Below are 15,000 nucleotides of genomic sequence, written 5' to 3'. Positions count from 1 at the left end.
TGTATAAATTATCTTCGCGACTATTTTTTAGTAATGGATTGAATTCTGTATCTCGATTCATATTTTTGTTATATTTATTTATTTGCATAGTTTTTCATGCAATTTGTTATTAATGTTATCTTGTGAGGAAAAAAAATCAAAGGTAACATTAGTAAATTTTTTTTATAGCGTCCTCACATCCTAGAGTCTAAACCTGAAACATTATTTTATTGCAGCATCCCGAAACCACTCCATTACGGAACTGAGTGAACGGCTCGTTTAACTATTAGTCAGAAATGTAACCACTAGATGCATATTTTAATAGAGGTATATCTGGTCCTTGAAACATACTTGATTTTTAGGACAATAATGCAAATTATACAGGACTTTTTACTCTTATCAGATTTCCGGGAGGCCCTGTATGTTTTGATGCATGGAGAGAGAGAGAGAGAGAGAGAGAGAGAGAGAGAGAGAGAGAGAGAGAGTTCATGTATGGCAAGTGTTTTTACATTTCCTTGTGGATAGGCATTCATTACCCTTGATTATGAAATTCATATGTCTGTTTTTTTATTGGTTTTAATTTATTCGGCAAAAATTCAAACCCTATTAATTGCCAGACTTCAGTGAAGGTCTTTCCTTCCTACTCTTCACCTTTGTTAGAGAAATAAAACCCCTTCAAAAGGCTTACCTTCAATCCACGGCCACAGTGTCATTTTAATAGTCCTTTTTTTAACTGTTTAACCAGCGCACATACAGAAAGAATTGCTAATCATAAACGTCCTTTCTGTGAGACTGCTTGCTGGAGTTTTATTCAACGATACCTATTATGATACTTTACATTCTTCATTTGAACGGCTTTCTTTCTGGAGCGTCCCTACAGACTGCCTTTTATCTTTGCTCTCTGCTTCTGATATCTTATTTACAAACCTCACAGACAATTTAATAGGAAAAGTTGAAGCTTACCGTTTCTGCTATTATCATAAACGTTGGTCATTTTATCATTTTTCCAACTTTCCTTTTAAGTATCACATTATTTTTTTAACCTCTTCTCTTCCTTAACTAGTTCGTCGTTGGATAGGTCGGTATAGTTCTCGGCTAGCACACTGCTGGGCCCGCGTTCGAGTCTCCGGCCGGCCAATGAAGAATTAGAGGAATTTATCTCTGGTGATAGAAATTCATTTCTCACTATAATGTGGTTCGGATTCCACAATAAAGCTGTAGGTCCCGTTGCTAGGTAACCAGTTGGTTCTTAGCCACGTAAAGTGAGTCTAATCCTTCGGGCCAGCCCTAGGAGAGCTGTTAATCAGCTCAGTGGTCTGGTTAAACTAAGGTAGACTTAACTTTGTCTTCTTTAACTATCACTTGTGTTCAGCTCCTTATTTGTAATTTGAGTAGCCCCAGCAGGCCAAATAGTGAGTGTTTTTTCCATGGATTTCTTGGCAGGTAATATTGATCCTAACATCGATGACTGAGGCGTGACTCTGCCTTTATGAAACGAGTGCACATGCCGTGTTTAACACTATTGCTCCTTTTCCTTCCGGGTCACGAACCTATTTGGCGTCTAATGATACTTCTTTCAGAATTCATAGTTATATGTCTCCCACTACTAACACAAAACATGAACAATGACCACGTCTTTAAATAAACCTTTATCGATAAAATCACCATGGACTTTGAAAATCCGAATATTTTACTCCCTTCCATAAATTAAAAGGATCAGGAGAAATCTATGAATCTATTAGATAATTTATGTGTCAAATCTGATTTACACATCCATTGAAATACTCCATAATCTCATCAGGGTGGTTAACTATTAATAGCGAAAGTAATGTATACCTTTTTTCCAATATGTGGTTTTGACCATTCTAACTATCATAGCTATTTCTGTTTCTGCTTTAATAATACGCAGTTCACTGTCATTTTCAAGTATTTTACGGGTTTAACAGATGTTAGGAAATGTATCTAAGTTTAAAAAGGATGCAGGCATGGCAAGGTTCATAAGCTATCTGTTAGAATTCAGTATTATTGCTATATTATTAGTTCGGTGAATAAAAAAGGAAGTATTTTCATCAATTTCATAACTCGAAAAATTTAGGGCCTTCTGTGCGGAGAAATACGGATTATCATGAACAAGGCACCAAACCCAGTCGTCTAATAATAAATATGATATAATTATAAAGATTTCGTTATTTACTCCCGATATATTTTATATTTGCTTGAAAGTGGTTGGGATTATAAACTATTTTTTTTTTAAGCTGAGGCTTATCAGATAATAATCATCGCAGATCTAAATAATAAATTGTGATGTATTATTTTCAAATATACTTTTTATTATGGATCTGGGAATTATAAAAACAAGTAAAAAATACTCCGCAGTTTCTTCGGCGCTATCAAGTTTTCTGTACAGTGTATAATGCTTTATGAGCCGCGGCCCATACAGCCCGGTGGTGGCCTGTCCTAAGAGCGTTGCCAGACATAAGATCATGGCTAAATTTAACCTTAATCAAAATAAAAACTACTGAGGCTAGAGGGCTGCAATTTGCGATTTTGAAGATTGGAGGGTGCATGATCTACATACCAATTTGCAGCCTTCTAGCCTCAGTAGTTTTTAAGATCTGAGGGCGGATAGAAAAAGTGCGGACGGACAGACAAAGCCGGCACAATAGTTTTCTTTTGCAGAAAACTAAAAGTCTGGATCTTGAGTTTTTTTTTTTTTTTTTTTTTTTTTTTGCCGAAGCAGCATCCAGTATGTGAATACAAGTCCAACTGAAAAGAAACCCAAACTCTGACCCCGCTCTCCCTGATTGAAGTTGGATTTAGATCAACATGTTGAATTAAATCTAAAAGTCATTGTTTCCGAGGGCGTACTGGCATGTTGAAATACGTACTCTCGTATCAGCGGCAATGAAAGCATTTCAGTTTTATGAGCAGCGAAAGGATAATATCATCGAGTGCTTTAAGGGACTTTCGCCTCAAGGTCGCTTTTTCTTACAGAAGTGAGCAGCGCAAGACCCCCCAAGGCTGCATGAGATGGGGAGGAAAAGACTCCAACTTGAAAGCATAATTAGAATGCAAACAAATGTAAGAGCTCTCAACGGAGCAACCGTAGAGAAAAATTTAATGAGCAGTCACAAATTAGAAATCTCAGAACCAAGGGTATCAAGTAAGGCAGAATACGTAAGGAAATGAACAACAAAAAAGGAACGAGAGAGAGAGAGAGAGAGAGAGAGAGAGAGAGAGAGAGAGAGAGAGAGAGAGAGAGAGAGGGTTGGGGACTTCGTCTTTGAAAGGTAAAGATTAATGTAAGATTGTTCAGTACAATAACAGTCTAAAGGAATGTGTGAGACTTTGTTAGAGAATATGAATTAAATAACAGTGAGAGTAAAAAATATGAGCGATGAATCCTACTTGTGCTACCATTTTCTGTTTCTTTGAAAACATCCAAAGTTTTCTTATTATATTAGAGCATCCTTGGTACACTGGTGTAGCAAAGAAACGGGTTAATTTTTGGCAGAGTAAAAAATATATATATTGGAGATAAGAGAACAGGGAAAGATATATTATTATTTGTAGGACAGGGACATTAGAGTATGCATGGGCATTCACAAATAGTTTTCGTAGTCACTAATAATGCGCTTGACACGAATCGTATCAATCAGCCATTAAATGAAAGTTATTAAATTTTCTACCAACACACCATTCAATGAATTATGCCAATGTTCAAAATGAAATTGACATCAAAGTACTAGGATAATGGCACATAATGAGTCACTTTAATTCTTGATACTAAAAGCAGTTACAAAAGTAGATTCGTTATCCACATTAAGTCGACCTTAATCAACCCGGGGATACCTGCTTTTAGTAGAAATACATCTAAAACGGGAATCGGATGTAGATTTATCTACTTTTTTACTATGAAAAACTAAGCTTAGTCTATAAAAATTGCCGGAATGTAATTTTACACTTAAAAATCCATAACTGTAGAACAATAAATATATTCATATCATAAAGAAGTAATACAGAGAAATGAAGTATATGAAAGCTTTGAAATAAGTGTGAGTGAATTATCATGGTATATCTGAAAACTAGTCATAACATACCATGTGGCAGGTTTTGCTCATAAGCCCCCTTTAGTTACGGCTTGTTGTACCATTTTAGTAGTTTGTTTTCTCCGTTGCCTTCTATTTCTTTCGAGTAGGACTAAAGTTTATCAGCCAACTCAACCTGTAACTAGAAATTATGAAAAAGTTAAGTATACCTTAGTTTAACCAGACCACTGGAAAAAAAAAGTATACCTTAGTTTAACCAGACCACTGAGCTGATTAACAGCTCTCCTAGGGCTGGCCCGAAGGATTAGACTTATTTTACGTGGCTAAGAACCAATTGGTTACCTGGCAACGGGACCTACAACTTATTGTGGAATCCGAACCACATTATACCGAGAAATGAATTTCTATCACCAGAAATAAATTCCTCTAATTCTTCATTGGCCGGCCGGAGACTCGAACTCGGGCCCAGCAGAGTGCACTTGTTTTGCTCTTTAGTTGTACCTTGCATCTGCAAAAATCGAAAAAAAAGAATGAACATATTTTCAGAGGTTAACAATAAAACCGTTCGAAATTTTTACCTGCATTTCACTGGAAAAATATAACGTACAGTTTTAGTTAACTATTAGCCGGAATAATCCATGTTTAAAACATTTCCGGCCCAAAAAATCTTCTGGTTGTATGCCATTGACTAATATTATACCATTTTTGACATTTTTTTATACTTTTAGTTCATTAGTCGGTTACACAGTTATTAACCCTTTCATTGACTGGAAAGGAAACTTTCCTCCGTACAGAATTTTCTTTGACTAGTTAGTGACGAAGGCTTATAATCCTTTGCAAATGAAAAATGCTATTTATTATTATAATAAAATTTTATTAGGTTGGGCTCCATACCCAACTAAAAGTATAGCTTTTGGAAACAAGATAATTTACATATAATTACCCTGATAATCAACCGCAGGCTCATTTCCCTTTGGTAATTAGAGACGTTTTTGGCGAGGAGAGGAAATCAGGACAGTCTGAAGGCAAGGCTATTTGTGCGTGATGTAACATTTTAAGTACTGATATTCTTCACTCCAGCCTATAACAAAAAACTCAGACTTAGGTTTTATAATAAATCTGAGCTATGTACACACTATATATATTTTTTGTCAATCCTCTTAATATTTAACGTTGCCAACAGAATTCACATGATTAGATCTCGGCTTAAACGCAAGAAACATTGAGCAATCCGTCGCATCCTGCTATAACGTAGTGGGAGGATACTGAAAGCATTCCTCTTACCAACCTTGGATCCAAGCATGTTAAAAGAACAATATTTTATTTTGTTACCATTCCTGATTTTGTACGTTTTCATTGGAAACAAAATCCGAAAATATTGATAGTTCAACTCTGAATACATTTCACTTACCAACATGAGTTCAAAGCACGGCTGGGAAATCGAGAAATTTTTATTTTCGTGCATTCTAACATGGCCAAAATTCAAGGGAATCGACAATTCAGATATAGGAGCCGTATATGGGGGAAAATGGTTAGTTGGTTTCATGTGTTTGATTATTGGAGGGTAGGAAAAGAATCAGAACAGTAAGTAATTGGATGGGGAAATAAAATGTTCAGAGACAGAAAAACATCCTATAAATACGTACATACACAATCTATATATATGTGGATGTGTATAAAGGTACACACGCACTTGTACACGAACGCTCGCGGCACACACACGCACTCACACACACACACATATATATATATATATATTTTCTTTTGTGTTTTTCGCATTTGAAGTTTGTAGTTGCGTCGTCGGCACCATCTAGCCATGGACCCTGTGGACCTGAATCGAGTATTCTACCTCAGAGCTCGTGCCGTTCTGCTTACCACCTTTAGTCGGTTCAGATGTATCAGCGGCAGCACTCCATTAACATTTAGCTGAATAAATTCATTTTGAAAGGTAACAATGTAGCCAGTATACCAATGGTCGTCTATTCACTTTTCTTTGAGTTTCTTTCATAACTAAAAGAAAGTTACTCTTTCCCAATCCTCGTTGAAGTCATGGTAAATATAGTGAAACAATGCTCCTAAATGTTTGGATTCTGATTATCGACTCTAGTCGCTTGACAAGAATACTCAAGGTTTACCTTGTATGAAGCTGTGTTGGTTAATTTAAGGGATCATTATCAACTATTTGTTTCAAGTTACTTTCCTTCCTTATAACTTTCTCAAATATCTTGATGAGTGGGAGATTTGAGATACAGGTCGGTATGATTTTGGCTTTAGTGCTGGGCAATTGGTTGCATGTTTTGATACGCCTGTTGTCATTATTAAACTAGGGCTCTCAGCATAGACTGACATGTGTTTCTCTATTTAATTTTTGCATGATTTTCAAAACATTGCCGGAAAGACACCTGGCCTAGTTGTTAAGTTAATCCACGTGGTATTAGTTTCCTTCTCCATAATTTTTCTGTGACGTTGGTCCTTCTACAATAAGCTGTAGGTCCCGTTGCTAAGTAACCAACTGGTTCTTAGCCACGTAAAATAAGTCTAATCCTTCGGGCCAGCCCTAGTAGAGCTGTTAATCAGCTCAGTGGTCTGGTAAAACTAAGGTATACTTGGTCCTTGTAGTTTTGGGACACTGTTGATTTAGGCGCACATGCTGATACTCATTACAATTCTCTTCAAATAGTAAGTAAGTTGGGCACCTCGTATTCAGCTGACTATGGTTGGTCTTGGCCTGTGAGATAAAGGGCAAGACGCTAGCAGGCTCTTTACAGAATTAATTGCTGAGGACCGGAATCATTAATGGTTCTTGCTTAACTAAAGCTTTCTGAATTTTGGACCTTAACTATTAACACCAGGAAAATTCACAGGTAACTGGAAAACATAAGCATATTACCTGTTTCTTTTGCTCTGATGGTTTTAATCTCTTTTTACAGAAGATAACATATTACCAACGGTTTTTACCTTTCAAATATATTGAACATCAATAATTGACATTCTAAGATAATCTGCCTGAATTTATCATCACTTACAAAAATATATACCTTTTATCACCTTCTAAGACTTCAAAGCAACCAACAGTGAAAGAGAGAGAGAGAGAGAGAGAGAGAGAGAGAGAGAGAGAGAGATTATAGGATGAATAATACTGACGAATGTATTGATCGCTCATGTCTTAGTTTTTAACCTATTTCTGCTCTTCTTCCTGAGAGAGAGAGAGAGAGAGATATTACACAAAATACTACATATGACTTATTACATGAGTATATTGCTCGTCAGTGCACCAGTCAGTTTCACGTTGGAAATTCCCAAAATGCGTTTAATATCACACTTCCTGATGAGAAGAGAAATGAGAATTTCTGGCTTCTCACTTTCCAACTTGAAAGCACATGCTAAGTTGGTCCTTTTCTATTCTTTTCTTTATTTCGTCATTAACGCATAATTTCCCTTTTCAGGCTGAATCTCGTTTTCCTCACATTTTTCCTTGTTTCTAACTTATGCTCATTTAGCGAAATCTCGTCACCCTCAACTACAAAGGACTCCCTTGTAATGCGCAATTTAGAGTCCCCCTTTGAAGGTCAACTCTCCTTTTTAACCGCTTCCCTTTCCTACTTTCCTTTACGTAAACTTTTATATTTCCGCTTATTATCGGTGATGACCTGAATTTTCTCTTTATTCCTCATCAGGAAATGTTGAATGATCATCGCGAGGATAGACGGACAAAAGTTAGTTTACTGCAATACCTTGGAGTAGTTTGGATTTTTTTTCTCTTTTTCGAAATTTGCATGAAAGAACTAATGTGATATATATATATATATATATATATATATATATATATATATATATATATTATATATATATGTATATGTATGTATATATATATATGTATATATATATATATATATATATATATATATATATATATATATATATATATATATATATATATATATATATATATATATATATATATATATATATATATATATATATATATATATATATATATATATATATATATATATATATATATATATATATATATATATATATATATATATATATTAATTGTGTGTGGCTATTTCTTTACGCATTTTATATACCGAAACTAAAACCTTGCAAAAGATTCTGAATGGTGCCTTCTTCAATCGTGTTACATGAGTTGTCTTCGCTAGAGGATTGGTTTTCATCTATTCTCTCTCTCTCTCTCTCTCTCTCTCTCTCTCTCTCTCTCTCTCTCTCTCTCTCTCTCTCTGGATACTTTTGAGTGAAGCCTACTCGAACGTTGTCTTTTGATCTCTCCTCTCAAGTTTGGAGTTCTTCCGTGTTAATCCAATATTTTTTTCATTCGGAATCTCTTATCAGTATTGAGATATCGGATCTTCGCTTTGAATTTTTCCTCCTTAAGAGAAACAAGACTTTCGCAATACTGGATCTTGATTATGGTGACTTTTTTTCTGTAATAAATATAACCAGTTTTAGAATATTTGTTTTTTTTATTTTGAAACTATATATTTTTCTAAACGGAGTTCGTGCAAGTTTATTTTCTTGGCTAATTTCATCTTTTTAAAGTCATATTTCTGTGACAAAAATGTAATATTGCCTAAATATTATGAGGCTTGTCACTATAAGTAAATTTTGACTCTGTTTTCATATTAGTGATCTCTTCAAATACATTTCCTAATGGCAATTACCAAATGCGAAATATCGTTCTGTTCTTTTCCTCCCTCTACCGGTATCCGCACATCACCCTATATCATTCCCCTTCGTAGATTGCTTTCGGTTGATTTGTTTCCACAAAGTAAACTCTTCACCCCATCTCAAAACATCTTGAGTCCCCTCACTCATCGCCTACCCTCCCCTTATTTGCCACAGCCCTTTCTTTTTACGTGTGTGTGTGTGTGTGTGTATGTGTGTGTGTATGCTTGTGTGTATGCTTGTGTGTGTGTGTTCTTTAAGATATCTCTCGTAGGTTCTTAAAACTATTTGATTTTCACTGGCGTTATCTAAGGTTGTTTTCCTAATTTTAAATTCTTTGCTATTGATAATGCAGAGGAAATTGTGTAATGTATGTATATATATATGTATATATATGTATATATGTGTGTATATATACATATGTATATATATGTATATGTATATATATATTTATATATGCATGAATTTATATACCTATATACATACATACATACATACATACATACATACATACATACATACATACATACATACATACATACATACATATATGTATAGATATATATGTATATATATACATATATGTATGTATGTATGTATGTATGTATATATGTATATATACATGCAGAATTTATTTGGATTTAAGAATAATTTACACCCCAAGAAAGTCGGATATTATTATTGCATGCCCCAGCCAGAATTCGAATAAGTGCATTCTGTGTTTGATAACAGGTGCCAGTAACCTATCCATTCAGACTAAAAGAAAGATATCTCTTGATTTCGACTCTGGAGATACTTTACCCGAGGTATTCCTTGGGTGAAGTATTTTCGAAATTAAGGTGTACTTCTGGCTTAATATTTTTGAGTAAAAAACAGTACCTGCGTATAAGTGACAAAATAATCATTAGCCATGCATAACTTAATTACTTCTCACCTGTCTTGGGTGAGATGGATAGATTTGCTTTCAAATTACCGAAGATGAATTCAATAGGTATGTGCACAACAGTGTCGAAAATTCGAAATCAACTTAATCTCTCTTATAGGCTGAATGAATAAGTAACTCAGTCTCTGTATCAAACCTGAACGCACAGGTACGAACCCTGGACAAGGTAGATGCATTTATCATATATAATTCCCTAAAGGTGTCAGTTATTCCCAAGGTAAAGTGAATTCTACTGATCTATTCATCCCTATCTTGCACACACACTCTCACTCCTGCTTCTTTGATACTAAGGCTCTTCTTCCAAGGTTTCTTATTTACCAGTCTATTGTCCACTCTTTCTTTTAACGTGACCAAACTGTTTCAAAACACTATATCTTTTTCATATAAGCTAACAATTTTTTTTTTCGCTTTCATAATCAGTTTCTAAACTTTTCCGCTTCAGTTCTTCTTACAGAGAAAATTCTAGGAAAGCATTAATTTTTCGCAACAGTTGACATTCAGAATCCCATCTACCATTTTCCTTGTTTTACCTATTCTGGATTCAAAACCTTTATAACTTATTGAAATTATTCAGGAAATGTTATGGACAATACCAACGCCTGTATCAATCAACCATTTCTATTCTTGCGTTGTATACATTTTCAGCCACATTTTCACTCCATTTCCAACGCAAACTCAATTACATCTTCAGCCGCTCCTCTTCTGCAGTTACTTTCATTTCTGTTAACACGCAATCTATCAAGCTCTTTTCCTCAAAAATTTCTTTTCCCTAAGAATAGTTATGAATAATCAGCCTAAAATCATACTTTTCAAGCAATCGATCCCTTCTCCAAACGCATTTTCCATGGGAATTTCCATCCTCATTTACTTCTGGAAAATCCACACCTGCCATCATTGCTAACGCTCTTTAAATCATTTTTCTGACCGTTTAAATCACCAAATATAAACAAGGTGCAATAACGTAATTCGGAATTTGTCTATTCTGAATTTTTCTCTGAGTATAGTTCAGTGTTCTTGAGAGAGAGAGAGAGAGAGAGAGAGAGAGAGAGAGAGAGAGAGAGAGAGAGAGAGAGAGAGAGAGAGGGGATTCCTGAAAATTCTGGAATATCTACCTGGGTCACCCATTAGTTAACTACTACCCCGCTCAGAGATTTCAATTGGCAATAAAACTTCTCACCGACCAAGTTTAGAGTTTGGTACGAAACTGAGCTGTACGGTTATTCAGTTGGTAAATGAATATACCTTATTCTTTTTCACTAACTATTACAGGAATAAAATACTATAAAAACAGAAAGAAATTTCTGGTGAGTTATTTAGCGCTGTATCGATGATGGTTTGCCAATGATCTTGTACCAAAAATTGTAAACATTCCAATATCAAGCCACGAATACCAGTTTAGGTGGAATTTAATGCAGATTGGGAATAATAAATACCCAAAGGGAACTGTATAGGAAGAGCGCAACCATACTGATTGAAATTTGAACCCACATCTTTTAGGATTAGCAATTGGACGTCAGTTGACATGTTGTACAGAGCTATCAAGATTGATGAGAATAAATTTCGACTATGTTGTGCCTGTTCCTGTCAAAGTCATGTTTTATACTTCGAATCGAACTCATCCCTTCACCGCGATGACAGTACAACAGTGTATAGTGGACTGTTATGAAGGAAATGGGTTGATTTCGATTCAAAGCATAGAACACAAATTCGACCGTAATATATACTGTGTATATTTGGGCAGTTGTCGACAATGTATAAAACGAAAATTAACATGGGTCGTGAACGTCACTATCATTGTCCTTTTGGACTAAAAATATATGCGTTATATATATATATATATATATATATATATATATATATATATATGTGTGTGTGTGTGTGTGTGTGTGTGTGTGTCTATTTTAGTCACAAAAACTGCGACATTTCTTATATTCGCTAGCATTAATCTACAGAAGTCGTTAATATCAAAATCACTGTCTCGGAATAACATGTATAATTGATGGGCGATTCGGTCACCAGGGAGACTCGAACTTTTCAGTGACGCCTAACGTTACAGCACTGAAAAGATGTCGCTTCCCAAACATTTCATAACTCGAGTTTTCTTGATGATTGCTTATTACATATAAATTCCCCCTCCGTGTACGTGTGTTTTTCCAAGGTTGAATGTACTTGATACTAAACGGTATATGTAGTTATCTATCTAACTATTTATCTATCTACCTGTCTATCTATCTATCTATCTGAGTATGTATGTATGTATATATCTGTATATATAGCAAACTACAAGAAATGCAAGAACAAACTAAAAACTTTCTAGCAAAGTCTTCATGAACAGGAGGCAATATACGGACACCAACGCGTATACTTTCTATCACATTTTCGAGGTGTGCAATTATATATTTCCTACTTTACTTTTACAATAAACACGTTTTGTATGTAGAGGCGATATCTTTAGGTGATATCTTTTTTCGTGTGAATGCAGAAACACTAGTGATGTAAATTTCTAACATGACAAAAGTCAGCAGGCTACAAAGCGATTTTTTTTGTCAGAAAACAAAAGGAACAATAACCTGCGTTTTACTGAAAATGTGTATGATCAGCCGAGTAATAAAATTTTAGACTGAGTAACGACGTCTTCTCCCGGGGAGCGAGAATTTCATTATAAAACTCATTTTCGAGGACACGATAGAATTGCAGAGGTGAAATTGAGGGCCCAAATACCCTGGAGTTCAGTGCAACGGCTGAAACGGTGAAACGAATTGCATCTCTCTTTGTTCAGGTGCTATATATTTTTTTTTCTATGTGTTGTGAAAGACTCATTGAAAATACGGCGGCCTAGATTGGAAAATAATAATGACGGTGCAAGACCCCAGAAGACAACAAAATGTAACGGTTCACCGGAAGAATGGAAAGGGAATCACAGGTGTTCATACGTTTCCAAAGGAAACAGTTCTGAAGGGGTACATGTACAGTATACAACAGTAGTTTTACACACGCACGAACAAGCACACACACATATATATATACATACATACACATGTGTGTGTTTATATATATATATATATATATATATATATATATATATATATATATATATATATATATATATATATATATATACACGTGTGTGTGTGTGTGAATGAATTTTGTCACGTCACCGTGATTCATATACAAGATTAAGCTACAAATGTCCTTTAATATGGAATTCGCTCTACCTCCGAAATAATGTATTCTCGCATATGTTACCCGAAAGGGAATTTTTTCGTTGATAATAAGTTCGTCGTCTCGTGGGCTCGAACCACGGAAGAACAAGAACTCAGGACTGTAGTGACGCCTTAAACCACAAGGCCATCATATATATATATATATATATATATATATATATATATATATATATATATATATATATATATATATATATATATATATATATATATATATAATATATATAATATTTAACGAACGAATAATTTTCATTTATTAGCAATCGTTCTACCTTGAGTTCTTTTCTAAGTTCAGTATGTGTATTCGCATATGCAGCATGCAGTAAATATAAGTAAATGTGCTACGTTGTCGAACTTCTCAGTTCGAGAGGTCCTTTATTCCTCGCACCGTTGGACTGTGGAACAGCCCCCCTGAGGATGTTGCGCAATTGGAACCTCAAAGGTTCAAGCGAAGGTGCAATGCATTACTTCCCTAAAACAATTTTCTCTTTATTTTTCTTATATTTTTATCTGTTTACTTATTAATTTGTAAAATTATTTTTTATTTGCTAGTAACTGATCTTCTTTTTATATTTCATATTACCTATTACTGCTTTTTTGTAATTAACAGCTTGAATTTCAAGTCATTGGCCCCTGTTGGCTTGTTCCATCGACTATTGTTCTTATTCTGCATAATAATAATAATAATAATAATAATAATAATAATAATAATAATAATAATAATAATAATAATAATAATAATAATAATATTTCAAACTGTGGGTACTGAGACTAAAATATGTTAATACCATTCTTTTGCTAAAATGTATGCTATTATATGGAAAGAATATTTTTTTTTTTTTTTAGAAAAATATGAACTTTCGAACTGCATTACAAGAATTGAACGGAAGGATAGGAAAGAAAAAGGTCGAAGTACTGGGACTGACATTGCTGCATTATGACGGTCCTATTCAGATATGTTCTCTGATCATAACACAGCTTATGTGAGACAATATTATAATTGGGCAAGAAATGAAGTTAATTCAAGGAAGAAAAGTATAAGGAGCCTTTGTTTACATAGCCTTTTGGCAGACTTTGCAATGAACAAGATTTCCAGTACCCTTATGAAGAAGGCACAAACACCAGTAAAATAGGAAAGAAAATTTGTACTCGTTTTCCAAAAAGAAAATTATGTTTAAGTGATAGCAGCCTGAAGCTTTAAATGTGTCTATACTGAAATTTTGCACATAGATGTCGTTTCTTTAAAACTTACAGTAGGTAACGTTTGCTTGTATTTGACTGCTGGAGGAGGTGGGGGCCGCAGGTGTGTTTTGATGGAGGTTTAGGGAGAGGAGGTCATAATTTGTGTTGCTTCAGTTTGATCTAGAGCACTCTTGAAAGGAAAATTATAAGAAACTACATCGAATCGGAGTGATTTCGTTTTCAAACAGCTTCAGGAGTGGTGCTGGAATAGATTCGTCCCCGATCCCTTGTTTCCCATTAAGGAATCATGAACCGCACAAGCCACCCGAGCAGAGAGGACGGTCAGTACCTGTTACTCTAAGCTATTATTTTAACTATTCTTGATGTGAATTATATTATCATTGTTCATCCTATGCTTTCAAGGCGACGTTGTATGGACTAATCGACTTTTTATATTTATATTTGTCTAATTCCCATGAGAACTGACATTAGATAACTTCCCAATCTCGAAGATAGAATACTGAAACTGGGAACAGTAGGAGGAGCAATTTCCAAAGCATTCTAGTGTTAGTGCAGTGTCCTTCTCATTCTCAAGAGGGAAAAGGAAAAGTCCCAGTATAAGCACATGAATAGACCGCTTCCAAATTTCTAATCACTACTCGTATACCTCAATTTGAGTCCTTGTGCCTGTGTCTTAAGAATGTTACCTGTCCGATTCTTACAATTATTAGTATCTCTCTCTCTCTCTCTCTCTCTCTCTCTCTCTCTCTCTCTCTCTCTCTCTCTCTCTCTCTCTCTCTCTCTCTATAATCCAAAGGAACTGAAAACTGAAGAAATTCAGACAGAGGCGGCCTAAAATCCTCTATAAATTCTTGTGTTGACACTCACAGGGAAATTCAGTGGATTTGTCGCTATCGTAATTCCTTCAGAAATT

General features: G+C 34.8%; 1 long non-coding RNA gene across 1 annotated transcript in view; it reads left to right on the top strand.

The window, feature by feature from the left end:
- Positions 1-15,000, top strand: part of LOC136843127 (uncharacterized) — a 569,863-nt gene that overhangs the window by 290,367 nt on the left and 264,496 nt on the right. The window lies entirely within an intron of this gene.

Source organism: Macrobrachium rosenbergii, chromosome 11, assembly GCF_040412425.1.
Source record: "Macrobrachium rosenbergii isolate ZJJX-2024 chromosome 11, ASM4041242v1, whole genome shotgun sequence".
NCBI classification, from domain to species: domain Eukaryota; kingdom Metazoa; phylum Arthropoda; class Malacostraca; order Decapoda; family Palaemonidae; genus Macrobrachium; species Macrobrachium rosenbergii.
The sequence above is the reverse complement of the archived record's forward strand: the minus strand, read 5'-3'. Positions and strand labels throughout refer to the sequence as shown.